This window comes from Macaca mulatta, chromosome 12 (genome assembly GCF_049350105.2).
Source record: "Macaca mulatta isolate MMU2019108-1 chromosome 12, T2T-MMU8v2.0, whole genome shotgun sequence".
Classification (NCBI taxonomy): domain Eukaryota; kingdom Metazoa; phylum Chordata; class Mammalia; order Primates; family Cercopithecidae; genus Macaca; species Macaca mulatta.
The window spans coordinates 75288802-75301764 of record NC_133417.1 but is presented as its reverse complement, the minus strand read 5'-3'; the positions used below and the strand labels follow the sequence as shown (position 1 = coordinate 75301764).

Genomic DNA, 12963 nt, shown 5'->3' with positions numbered 1-12963 from the left:
GGGCCCTGTTAGTCTTTTTACCGACAGGAGCCACCACTGCTCTTGACACCTGCAGACCTGTGACTTCAGCCCAGCTGAGCACTTCATGTTTTTGTTCCATTCTCATCCATCACAATGAACATTCTGAATATAACTGCCTGCCTGCCTGCCTGCCTTCCTTCCTTTCTTCCTTCCTTCCTTCCTCCCTCCCTCCCTTCCTTCTTCCTTCCTCTCTTTTTTCTTTTCTCCCTTCCTTCCTTCATAATATGTTTTTGGCCTTTTCTTTATATATGTGGCCTATCAATATCACATGTTTGGAAAAGTATAAACTTAAGGCATCACCTTTATAGAAAATATCTTCCATGGAAACATCTAAAGGCAAAAATCCTTCAAATTCAAAATTATCCAATCATTTCTTCTGCTTACTACCATCCTAAATCATTTTTCTTTAGTAAGATCTATTAGTGTGAAGCCATTAAGCTATTAATATATGTATCATATTAAGGTATTAAGATATTAATGTACATGGCCAAAATTAACATCTGTGAGATGTGCCCCTAATCTTTTTTCCCCTGCCAACACCTTGATTTTAACCTAATTTTATTTTACAGTGAGGAAGTAAAGTTGCATTCATAGGCCTTGAACTTTTCCACATCTGGAGTTTTACCCATCATCTCTGCATATTTCCCTAAGGCAGCCTTCAAATGGTGATGTTTCTTGTAATCCAGAGTTCAGAAGTGGCTTCTCTTCAACCTTTCTGTGGAATTCTAAACCACGTGATGAAGGAGCTGGTGGTGGGAAACGAGGGAAGGTAGGGATGGAGAGGAATGGGCAGAAGTTTTTGGAGAGGAATAACCACTAAGATTGCCAGGGAAGATTCATTTGGACATTATTTTCATGCATTCAATGCAACCAAAAAAGAATCCACAGCTAACCACATAGCTATCAATTTAACAATCCGTATCAAGTTTCTTCTTACAGTTAAAATTTCAGGTTTTGGGAGGTCAAGGCGGGCGGATCACTTGAGCCCACAAGTTGGAGACCAGCCTGAGCAACATGGCAAAACCCAGTCTCTACTAAAAATACAGAAAATTAGCTGGGTGTGCATGGGCCTGCAATCCCAGCTACTTGGGAGGCTGAGGTAGGAAGATTGCTTGACCCTGGGAGGTGGAGACTGCAATGAGCCGAGATCACCACACTGCACTCCAGCCTGGGCAACAGAGTGAGACACTGTCTCAAAGGAAAAAAAATGTTAAGTTTTGTTCTGGGATAGTGTGTATATATTGGGAGAGGAAGGTGTATCTGACCACTTTTACCACCCCTTATTCTCTTCGTTAGCATTGTGTTTGTCATTAGAAGAGATTGTCCAAAGATCATGAGTTCTAACATCCAACTTCTAACTAGGTCCATTATATGACGTACATAATTTTTTTCTTTTTTTTTCCTTTTTTTTTGTTTGAGACAGGGTCTCACTCTGTTGTCCCGGCTGGAGTGCAGTGGTGCAATCTCAGCTCACTGCAACCTCCACCTCCTGGGTTCCAGTGATTTCCTGCCTCAGCCTCCCGAGTAGCTGGGATTATAGGCGCCCACTACCATGCCCAGCTAATTTTTGTATTTTCAGTAAAGACAGGGTTTCACCATGTTGGCTAGGCTGGTCTCAAACTCCTGACATCAAGTGATCTACCCACCTCGGCCTCCCAAAGTGCTGAGATTACAGGCGTGAGCCACCGTACCCGGCCATGGGGTGTATAATTTTAAGAGTATCACTTCCTCTAAAGAATTAATGGTTCTTCAAAAGGAACGGATATTTACTTTACTGAGTTCCTGCCATGTTCTAGGAACTGTGCTAGGTATTGGGGATATGAAGCAGTAAAGATACATTGTCTGCTCTCAAGGAATCTACAGTTTGAGTGGGGAGACAGATGTGGAAACAAATATTTCCAGTATAGCTTGACATGCTCCCTCTCCCCTCTCTATTATAAAGTTATGTAAAAGGCACAACGCTGACATAAAAGCGTGAAGGAAGGGTCCTCTGAGTCCTCCTGGGGCAGTCAGGGGAAGCATCGCTTGTTCAATTTTTCTAGAATGTGCAGGGAGTTTGGAGGAGAGAATGATATTGCAGAGAAAGGGGCAGATCCTTTATGACCTTGTGTGTTAAAGAGTTTTAGTGCACCCTATAAGCACTGAGAAGCCACAGAATAATTATGAGTAGGGCATGACTTGATCGGTTTAGGGATTCAGAAAGATCACATTGACTGTTTTGTGCAGGATAATTTGTGATGAGATCCAGGGAGAGTATTACGAAAGCTGCTGCTCTAGTTGGAGCAGAGATCTGAATCATCACCCAGAAACACCCAGCACCTATAAGATGGAATGTTCTGGGTAGCCAGAAAAAGCCAGATTAAAAAAACTACTACTAGAAGTGGATTAGGGAAAGCACATATGCTAAGCTATAGCCAGCTCTCCTACATCTAGAGCCTGTGGGTGCTTTGGCCTCATGCATCAGGCGGGCAGAAGACCACGTCCAAACACTCCATGTCCAGGGAGAGGGAGAGCACGTGATATTTTAGCAGCCTGGTCATCCATGGCACCATGTGAGAATGACAGGGGGAAATGGAGGAGGTGTCTCAGTAGCCAGACTTGGGTTTTCTTCATATTTCCAAGTGAAGGAGGTACATAGGATGCTGATATGCTGCCTCAAAATATACACAATATGGGCTGGTTACGGTGGCTCACACCTGTAATCCCAGCACTTTGGGAGGTTGAGGTGGGAGGATCACCTGAGGTCAGCAGTTCGAGACCAGTCTGGCCAACATGGTGAAACCTCGTCTCTACTAAACATACAAAAAATAGCCGGGTGTAGTAGCAGGCACCTGTAATCCCAGCTACTCAGGAGGCTGAGGCAGGAGAATTGCTTGAACCTGGGAGGCGGAGGTTGCAGTGAGCCGAGATTGCTCCATTGCACTCCAGCCTGGGTGGCAGAGCGAGACTCTGTCTCAAAACAACAACAACAACGCAATATTATCTAGCCATAAAGAGGAACGAAATAACGATACATGATACTGATACATGGACGAATTTCAAAAACATTATATTTTGCTTTATTTTCATTTTTTCACAGAGACAGTGTTTTGCTATGTTGCCCAGGCTGGTCTCAAACTCTGGGACTCAAATGATCTGTCCACCTTGGCCTCCCAAAGTGCTAGGTGTGAACCACTGCACCTGGCCAAAAATATTATACTAAGAAAAGGGAGTCACCTACTGTATGATTCCATTTATATGAAATATCCAAAATAGGTAAATCTGGCAGATTGCTGTTTGTCAGGGGCTGGAGGGGAGAAGGAAATGAGGAATAGCTGTTTAACGGATGTGGAGTTTGTTTGTGGCGTGATGAAAACATTCTGGAAGTAGATCAAAGTGGTGGTTGCACACATTGTGAATGTGCTAAATACCACTGAATTGTTCACTTTAAGACAGTTAATATTTTATGTGAATTTCACCTCAAACACACATATTCATGCATGCACACTCTAGCATCATGAGCGTCAGAGCAGATATTGAAATATGTCACAGACCTGGTGTTAAATGATAGCTCTGCCAGCTGTGAGGCCTAAAACCCATCACTTGATTTGTTTCCTTTTTCTTTTTTTTTCAAGACAGTCTCACTCCATCACCCAGGCTGGAATGCAGTGGAACCTCCACCTCCCAGGTTCAAGCGATTCTCATGCCTCAGCCTCCCAAGTAGCTAGAATTACAGGCACGTGCCACCACATCTGGCTAAGTTTTGTATTTTCAGTAGAGATAGGGTTTCACTGTGTTGGCCAGGCTGGTCTAGAACTCCTGACCTCAAGTGACCCACCTGCCTCAGCCTCCCAAAGTGCTGGGATTACAGGCGGGAGCCACCGCGCACGCCCCCATCACTTGATTTATAAGAAGCTCAGCTTCCTGTGTGAGTAGTAACCTACTTCATATGGCAGCAGTGAGGATTCATTGAAATCATGCAAGTAAAGTGCATTTCATCATGTCAGATGTGCAACATCTGACAGTAAGCTTTAAATAAATCTTACTGTTAATATTATTATCTGTACTCCTCACACAGACAACTTCAAATTTATTCAACTACTTTTATTTTAGCTCTCAGGTATTTTTAGGCTACAGCTGATTTAGTTGAACGTATGCCAATTTGCTTTCTTTGGCTAAATGAATTTTGCCATGAATAAAGATTTTCACATAACAAAGAACTTGGTCACCATTAAAAAGAAATGTAAAGTGTAGGTCCACAAAGCTATGAGCTACAACTACTCCAGTTCAGACCCATAGCAAATATCACTAAGTGATTATGATGCTCTATCCTAGATGCAGTGCCAGAATCCTCCTTAACACAGCATTGCAGGGAGGCGATCAGTTGGTCAGTGCTGGGATGCAAGATGACACTAATTGGCCATCTCATTCTATAATTTGTTCCTTATGGAGAGATACTTGTTACCAAGAAATCTTAAGGTACAGTACATATTTAGTTCCTGAGGTTCTCTATGAAGGCCAGCAAATCATTGATGATTACAGAAATTCCCCACTTTTACTACTGTGCAGTTGGTTCAGGAGGAGGAATTTAACATAACCCTTATAATACATATTTAAACAAAAAATAACATGAAAGAGAGAAAAAGGAAGGTAGGGAGGGAAGAAAATACACTATGGTTTTATGGTTTCATATTAATACTTGACATTGTAGTGATGCTCTACAATAGGGGTGTCCAATCTTTTGCCTTCCCTGGACCATACTGGAAGAAGAATTGTCTTCTACCACACATAAAATACATGAACACTATCAATAGCTAATGAGCTTTAAAAAAATCACAAAACAAAAACTCATAATGTTTTAAGAAAGTTTACAAATTTGTGTTGGGCCACATTCAAAGCCGTCCTAGGCCGCATGAGGACCGTGGGCTGAGGATTGGACAAGCTTGCTCTACAATATTCAAGGGTACACGTGATCCTCACTGGTAGATGGGTGAATATTACCATCCCACAGCTTAGGAAACAAAGTCTTCGAAGATCAAATGCCTTAAGGTCCTGTAACTACCCAGTCATGGAGTGTATTCATTTCCTAGGGCTGCTGTAATAAAGTATCACAAACCGAGGGACTTAAAAAACAGACATTGGTTGTCTCCAGTCTGAGGGATAGAATTCCAAGATCAAGATGTCGGCAGGGCTATTCTCCCTCTGGAAGTACTAGGGAAGAATCTGTTCTGGGTCTCTCTCCTAGTTGCTGGTAGTTCTTGGCCTAAGACAGCATAACGCCAGTCTTCACATGATCTTATCTGTGTGTCTGTGTACACACTGCCCCATTTTAAAACACACCAGTCATACTAGAGTGGGGCCCATCCTACTCCAGTATGACCTCATCTTAACTAGTTACATCTGTAATGGCCCCATTTGAGATAATGAGGATTAGAATCTCAATATAGGAATTTTGAGGGGACACAATTCGATCCATGACATGGGGGATTGAAGCCAGGTTTTCTGTACGTGTGTGTGAAGCACTGCTTGAGCCTCAGGGTTCCACCTTTGGGCCTCTTTTAAAGGCAAAAATTCTCATTATTCACTAAAATATGGGCTTTTAAATAAAATTATTCTTTCAAAAAATCATTAAATAGCCCTTCAAACTAAAAATAAATTATGAGATTTCCCCCTCCATTCACTAAGCTGGTATGACAGCTAAATATTATGCATTTGATGACCCTAGAAAGTTCTGAATTAAAATACTAAGAAGGTGGTGGAAGCCGCACATATGCCCAAAAGCACATAAGACCAAGAGAATCTATGATGACTTAGTGTATCTAAATTTTCGGTTATACATTTTTAATTCATTAAAACACACCCACACATACACCCCTTTCTTCATTAGTGCCAAAGGGCTATGTCTGTTATTTTTATCCCTGCCAGAAATCATCGCCGGGCTGAAAGAATGTAGTACTGGTGACATGAGCCTGCATTTCCATTTTTAATTAAAATTCTAACTGACCCAGAGCCAGATTTCCTTCTGCACCAGAGCCTGTGGAAGCACTATAACAGAAGCAGCAGAGAATGGAAGAGCAGGCAGGAAGCTGGGAGCTTTGCACTGAACTAGGAAGACATCACAGCTCTTAGGAGAAGACCGGGAAAGGTGTCAACACGGCCATCCTACTGCTCCCACCTTGTCCTTACTTTCCTTCTCTCTCCCCACAGGCCACACGTCAGCCCTGGGGTTCAGAGGGATCCTGACAGCTACTCCTCAAGATCCTCTCTGTTGTGATTCCTCCCCCTCTGGGCCCTATAGTTTCCCTCCCTGACTCGTACATTTCTTTGGATAGCATCACTATTGTGAGTTATCGTATTCATCACTGTCATTTGATACTATTCATTTGATAATAATATACTCATCACTAGTATTTGCTGAGCTTTCACTCTGTATCTCACTTAATTCTCAGTCACCCTATAAAGTAGCATGATGCAGATTGCTTCCTGTCCATACACTCTCCCCTTTACTTAGGGATAGAGCCCCAGTAGTGACCTGGGTCCACTGCTGCCCAGTCAGAGGACTGTATTTCTTAGCTTCCTTTGCAGCTAGGTGTGGCCATGTGATAAAGTTGTAGCTAATGATACATTGTGTGACACTGCCAGAGAGCCTCCCCACCACTGCCCCAGAGAAGGAGTCCTTCTCTGCCACCCAGGCTAGCGTGCAGTGGTGCAATCTCAGCTCACTGCAACCTCCGCCTCCCGGATTCATGCAATTCTCTTGCCTCAGCCTCCCGAGTAGCTGGGATTACAGGTGCCCACCACCATACCTGGCTAATTTTTGTATTTTTAGTAGAGACGGGGTTTCACATGTTGGCCAGGCTGGTCTTGAACCCCTGACCTTGTGATCTGCCCGCTTCGGTCTCCCAAAGTGTTAAGATTACAGGCGTGAGCCACCATACCCAGCCCAGAGAGTCTTAAGGTAAGGAGACTTGCATTTTTCTCTCTTTCTAGCTAAAATACATATGTGAATGTCAGAGCTCCAGCAGCCATCTTGGCCCATGAGGTTCCATGGGAATGGAAATCATATTTGGTGGGGCAGCTTGAGGGCAGGAGCGCGGGTGGCTGCCATGTGGCCCTGCCACACCAGCAGTACATATGTGGCCTAACTCCCAGCTGATTTCATGTGAGAGAAAAATAAAAGCCTAATTCTTCAAAGCCACTGTTTTTTGGGTTTTCTACCACATACGGACTTGATCTTAATGCCAACTGTTATTATTAGAGAAGTATTATTATTCTCATTTTGCAGATGAGGAAATTGAGGCTCAGAAAAGTTAAGTGACTTGTTCAAGGCCAAAAATCTAATAGGCAGTGCTAGAATACAATTTGACTTTAGATCCTGTGCTCTTAATCTCTCCAATATATATTTTCAAAAAAGCCCTGTTTCCATTCTGAAAACACTGGAGTCATGTTTAACTCTTCCCTCTCTGTAGTACCTGTCTCCTCCTATAGTTAGTTACCAAGCACTGTGGATTCTGCCTCCCAGAGTCCAGGCATCCATTTTCGTTCCAACTGTTCCTTCCCCATGGAGAAGACTGTGGCTGGCTGACAGCAAAGAGAGATACTCAACTTGGAGAAGGTATTCCCGGGCCAGGTGGGGAAGGTAGGGTTTGAGCAAAGAAGTGAAGGTGAGCCTGCGTCGAATTTTTTTTTTTTTTTTTTTTTGGAAACAAAGTCTCTTTTCATCATTTAGGCTAGAGTGCAATGGCACAATTCGCTCACTATAACCTCAAACTCCTGTGGCTCAGGGGATCGTCCCGCTTCAATCTCCTTGGTAGCTGGGACTATATAGGCACACACCACCACGCCTGGCTAATTTTTAAATTTTTTGTGGAGACAGGGTCTCACTTTGTTGCCCAGGCTCAAACTCCTGGTCTCAAGCGATCCTCTCACCTCAGCCCCACAAAGTGCTAGGATTTCAGTCATAAGCCGCCACATCTGGCTTGATTCTGTCTTGACTCCTGTTGCAGCCAGTTCTCTCAGGTTGAGGGAGCTGTTGCCATTAAGCAGGGGTGGAGGGGTGTGTGTGTGTGTGTTAGAGGCCTGAACTGCGGAAGTAAGTGAGCTGAAGTCTAAATAAAGAGACAGTGGACAATGGATTGAAACACCACATTGGCGTCAAAGAAGAGAAAGTCATTGCCACTTTCAAAACACAGTTTCAGAATGGCAGCGCAGACCAAATGCAAAGGGTAATAAAAATAATCTCTACTGCTGGTTGAGTGTGAACTCTGGAACAAATTTTCTGGGGTGCAAATTCCAGCTCCACCACTTACTAGCTGTGGTCTTGGGACTCTTGGCCTCTTTTTACCTTAATTTCCATAAAATAAGGATGATATTAGAACTACTTCATAGAATTAAGAGGATTAAGTAAATTATACAACACGTAGAGAAGAGTGCCTAGCATAAGAGTTACATATAGGCCCGGTGCGGTGGCTCACGCCTGTAATCCCAGCACTTTGGGAGGCCAAGGCAGGTGGATCACGAGGTCAGGAGTTCAAGACCAGTCTGGCCAACGTGGTGAAACCCCATCTCTACTAAAAATACAAAAATTAGCCGGGCATGGTGGCACATGCCTGTAATCCCAGCTACTTGGGAGGCTGAGGCAGGAGAATCACTTGAACCCAGGAGGTTGCAGTGAGCCGAGACCGTGCCACTGCACTCCATCCTGGCAACAGAGCATGACTCCATCTCAAAAAAAAAAAAAAAGAGTTACGTATGTTAATTATTATTATTTGTCAAGCGCTATATACATTATGTAATTTAATCCTCGCAGTGATACTACTCTCAGCCCCAATTTGACAACTGAGGACCTGCAGTCAAACAGGTTAAATATCTTTTCCAAGATTACACAGCCAGTAAGTGACACAGCTGGATACATATGCTATAGCACTGCTCTTCCACAGCTGCCTCTTCCTGGTGATGATCCAGGCGGCACTCTGGGGAGAGGCGAATGTGTGAGCCACCACCACCAGGCACAAGCACACACAGACAATGCAGCGTTCACCCTCACTTTCTATTATTTCAATTATAGAGTCTTTTCGATTTACAGTATGAAAATCAAGTGTAATTTTTTTAAAAGAAGAAAGAAAAGCCAGTATGGAGAAAATGGTACAGACATAATTTAATGAATCCACAGCAGCTACAAAAGTCAGCTAACGTAATGTGTCACAAGCACTAACATAAAATCTATGACATATGCTACAGATCTGGTTTCTCACAAGATCTAAACCCAGCATCTGTCAGGAAATAAACAGGATACGCTGACAACAGTCTAGATTACTCACGTTACTATGCCTTTTTCTTATTTTGTATGAGGCTAAACCTTCATTTATCTCATATTGCCATGGTTCCTAAGAAGACAGGATATATTCCTAGAATATTTCAGGTATATGTGAGTACCATGTTTCAAACTTCAAGTCACACTGAACTGCTTCCTGGTTTACACTATGAGAAAATCAGATTTTATTAGCTGACTTTATAAGTAGGGTATAAGTCAGATCAAATCAGGCCCTTGGAGTCTTTAGATGATCTATTAGGTAATCTAAATTAGATGTTCTTCAGGGAGATATAACCTTGAAATTCACACATAGCTTTATTTGTTCTTCTCATGAAAAACAAAATCCCAATATTTCAAAATAAGAAAGGATTTGAGTTGCATTTATAAGCATATTGATCAATATATGTTAAGTGAGGAGTGGATAATTTTGGGGGGGTTAACTTTTTTTTTTGTTAATTTTGAGCTTCTCCATGAGTTTTTATTAATTCATTAATTCCCTGTAGCTCAAGAGATGCTAATTAATTCAAGAAATCATAATAGCTAATGATTGGCTAAACAAATCTAAAACGGACAGAGTCTGTCACTAGAGATACCACTGCTCATTTTAATTAAAATTACAAATTTGTGAAGTAATGTAAATAAAGGTTATTGTATCCTTCTACTCTAGGAAGTATTAACCCTTCGCATGGCCTCCTGAGAATCCAACAAGACTTAAATAGCCAAGAATATCTGTGGAACTTAATCACTGAGTTACGATATTTATCATTGCAAGTGTGTTGTTCATTGACACTATAAGCCATGTAGAATTAAGCAGCCTTGAAACACAAAATGGAGAAAGGCTAAGAGCTGAGAATTGTTGCCTTTAGGGAAATACAATCAATGTCAAGCAAACAACCACCCCAAAATGGTTAGCTTTATCAGCATTCAGGCCTACAGTGAAAGCAAGTGTTCCAGATCTGAGTTTCAATTTTTAAAGAATAAACATATGCAAATGACCATTAGTCTTTGTAGTTTTATGGCTCAGAGTGATCTTGTTAACATTCAGTGCAACTGCTTATACCCATTTGAATGTCATTTAGAGGGATAGGAAAGGCTGCTTCAACATTTGTGACTAAATGGCAGGGCTCAGCCACAATGCTCACTCTGGGAAATGAGAAATAGACACTCCAGTATGCTAGATGCTGATGCAGTTCAGGAAACGCTACCCCAAAACAAGGCTCCTCAGCATACTGAGTATTTTAAGCAGAAGACAATTAAGAAAACCACAAACACATCCCTCTGACCTTCTCCCAGTCCCTCTCTCTTGAAGATCCTCATGTGAGGGGTGACCTGTCCTATAATCAGAAGGAAGAAATGTTACACAGAGAGGCTGAGAAGAATCTGAGCACTTGCTAAGTCTCCCCCAGTTGAGTACCATTAGATCATACCCCTTTTTTGTTTAATCATACTTCTATACAACTGTCCATCATTCATTAAACCTAACCACAAAAGTAGTTTTCACTCGGTTTTTGAGTGAAGGCTCCTGTGTCACATAAAACTTACATTAAATAAATTTGTTTTACTTTTCTCTTGTTAATCTGTCTTTTGTTATAGGACTGTCAGCCATTAACCTCACAATACGTGAGGAAAAGATACTACTTTTTCTCCCTTATACCACCCAAGCGAACCACTCCAAGAACAGTTCATGTGCAGGTGACCATATAGTTCAAGTCATTATTAAATCCAAAGCTGAGGAGCCATGATGCTGTTGGTGGAACTGCCCTTGACCAACAGAAATCCATCTTGATTGTCTCACTAATCGGCTCAAGGGCCTTTGATGATGAGGTCCTAAATTTAATTCCTAATAAAACCCCTAAAGTTTTAGAGGCAAAATGAGAAAGCATAGCTCACAAATACCTTCTGATTAATGACTTGGAAAGTATATTTGTAGTTTGTTCCAAAGATCTGAAATTAGTTTGAACTTAAAAAGAAAAGTGGCATCCATTAGGACCAAGGTGAAGTTGACAAAATGAAAATTATTTTTATCTTATCGAAAGGCTACTTCTGAATGGAGCCTCCTGACAAAGCAGAAGTCTGGCTGGTACTTGAACCAGATAAACTTGTTATGCAAATAGCTTTAGTCATAGGGGAAAGGGCTGATAATGAAATCTCTGCAAAGCCAACCACACATTATAGAGGTGACAAAACACATCAAGCAGGGTCCTAGCATATGGATAAAAAGCAGTGCAGAATTTATGTGAACATTGCATTAAATTTATCATAACTAAGCTGTCAGGAATCATGCTTTGACAAATGCATAACTAATACGTATAAATGAATCAATTATCACTAAAAACCAAAGGTTCAGAACCAAACAGACTGATGCTTCTTTTAAAATGCCCCAAACAGGTTTACTAAAAGTATTTTAGACTTTTAGACGTTTTAAAAAATCTCTCCTACTATCTCCAAATTAAGGAGGCTGGAAATAAATGTGAAACACACTAAGCCACATCCCCAGTGCTCCTGCTTTCCTACCTCCCTGGCCCTCCTACACGCATATGCACATGCACACACAAACACCCCTGTCCCCTGTCTACATAGCTATAATCACGAGGCTGCAGCCAGACCAGCTTGTTCAGATCCCTGCAGCAGTAATACAAAATCTTTTGGTGGGTAGTGACCAGCATGGACTAAAAAAGACCTAGAGTATTGAATCGACTCTGTTACGGCTCAGCAGTCACTTGAGGACAAAGTATTAAAGGTCTTAAAGCCGTTAAGGAACTTTTAGTCCTATTTATTCTTTAAAGAGAAACAATTAGATTTACTGTGGCTTGGTTTACAAAGGGAACTGAAGCAATTATCTGTATAATTCAGGTTAAAAGAAATTTTCCTAAAATTACCAGATAATCATCTTCTCCAGCCCAGTCCCTCCAATAATGAAAAGCTTATAATCTGAAGGTCTTAATCCTCCATCTTTCTTTCCCTTGCCTCCTAATACAAGCAAGATAAGTATAAAAACAAACTAAGCCTCTCTCTTTAAACAGACATTTCAAAACCAGTGAGTATCATTGTTTATATTGAACTAGAGATCTGAATAAATATAATGAATGGCATTTGGTCAAACTGCATTTGATAGGCTGAGTAACGGCAGCCTAGTGTCAGCAGTCTCCCCTATGAAATGAGAGGATATTATCTGGGGCTGGGCTCAGTGGCTCACGCCTGTAATCCCAGCACTTTGGGAGGCTGAGGTGGGCAGATCACTTGAGGTCAGGAGTTTGAGACCAACCTGGCCAACATGGTGAAACCCCATCTCTGCTAAAAATACAAAAACTAACTGGTCCTGGTGGCACACAGCTGTAATTCCAGCTACACGGGCAGCTGAGGCATAAGAATCACTTGATCCCAGGAGGCCAAGGTTGCAGTGAGCCAAGATCATGCCACTGCGCTCCAGCCTGGGCAACACAGTGAGACTGTCTCAAAAAAAAAAAAAAAAAAGAAAAAAGAAAGTATATTATTTGGGAATGGTGGGCAGGCTTCTATTTAAAGATATGTAATATAATAATCAGTCCCCAATTTTGAGAAATATTCCCAAAAATATTGCAGAAGAATTTATGGTTGAAGAACCTAAGATGTTATGGGAAAGCAGGATTGGAGGGCTGAGGTGCGTAAGG

At 41.8% G+C, this 12963-nt stretch overlaps 1 long non-coding RNA gene across 1 annotated transcript; it reads left to right on the top strand.

The window, feature by feature from the left end:
• Positions 1-292: 292 nt before the first annotated feature.
• On the top strand, positions 293-10880 carry LOC144333571 (uncharacterized). The gene is made up of 4 exons (XR_013402328.1): positions 293-357; positions 6208-6342; positions 7470-7664; positions 9981-10880. It is a non-coding gene; the product is annotated as an uncharacterized LOC144333571 (long non-coding RNA).
• Positions 10881-12963: the final 2083 nt, after the last annotated feature.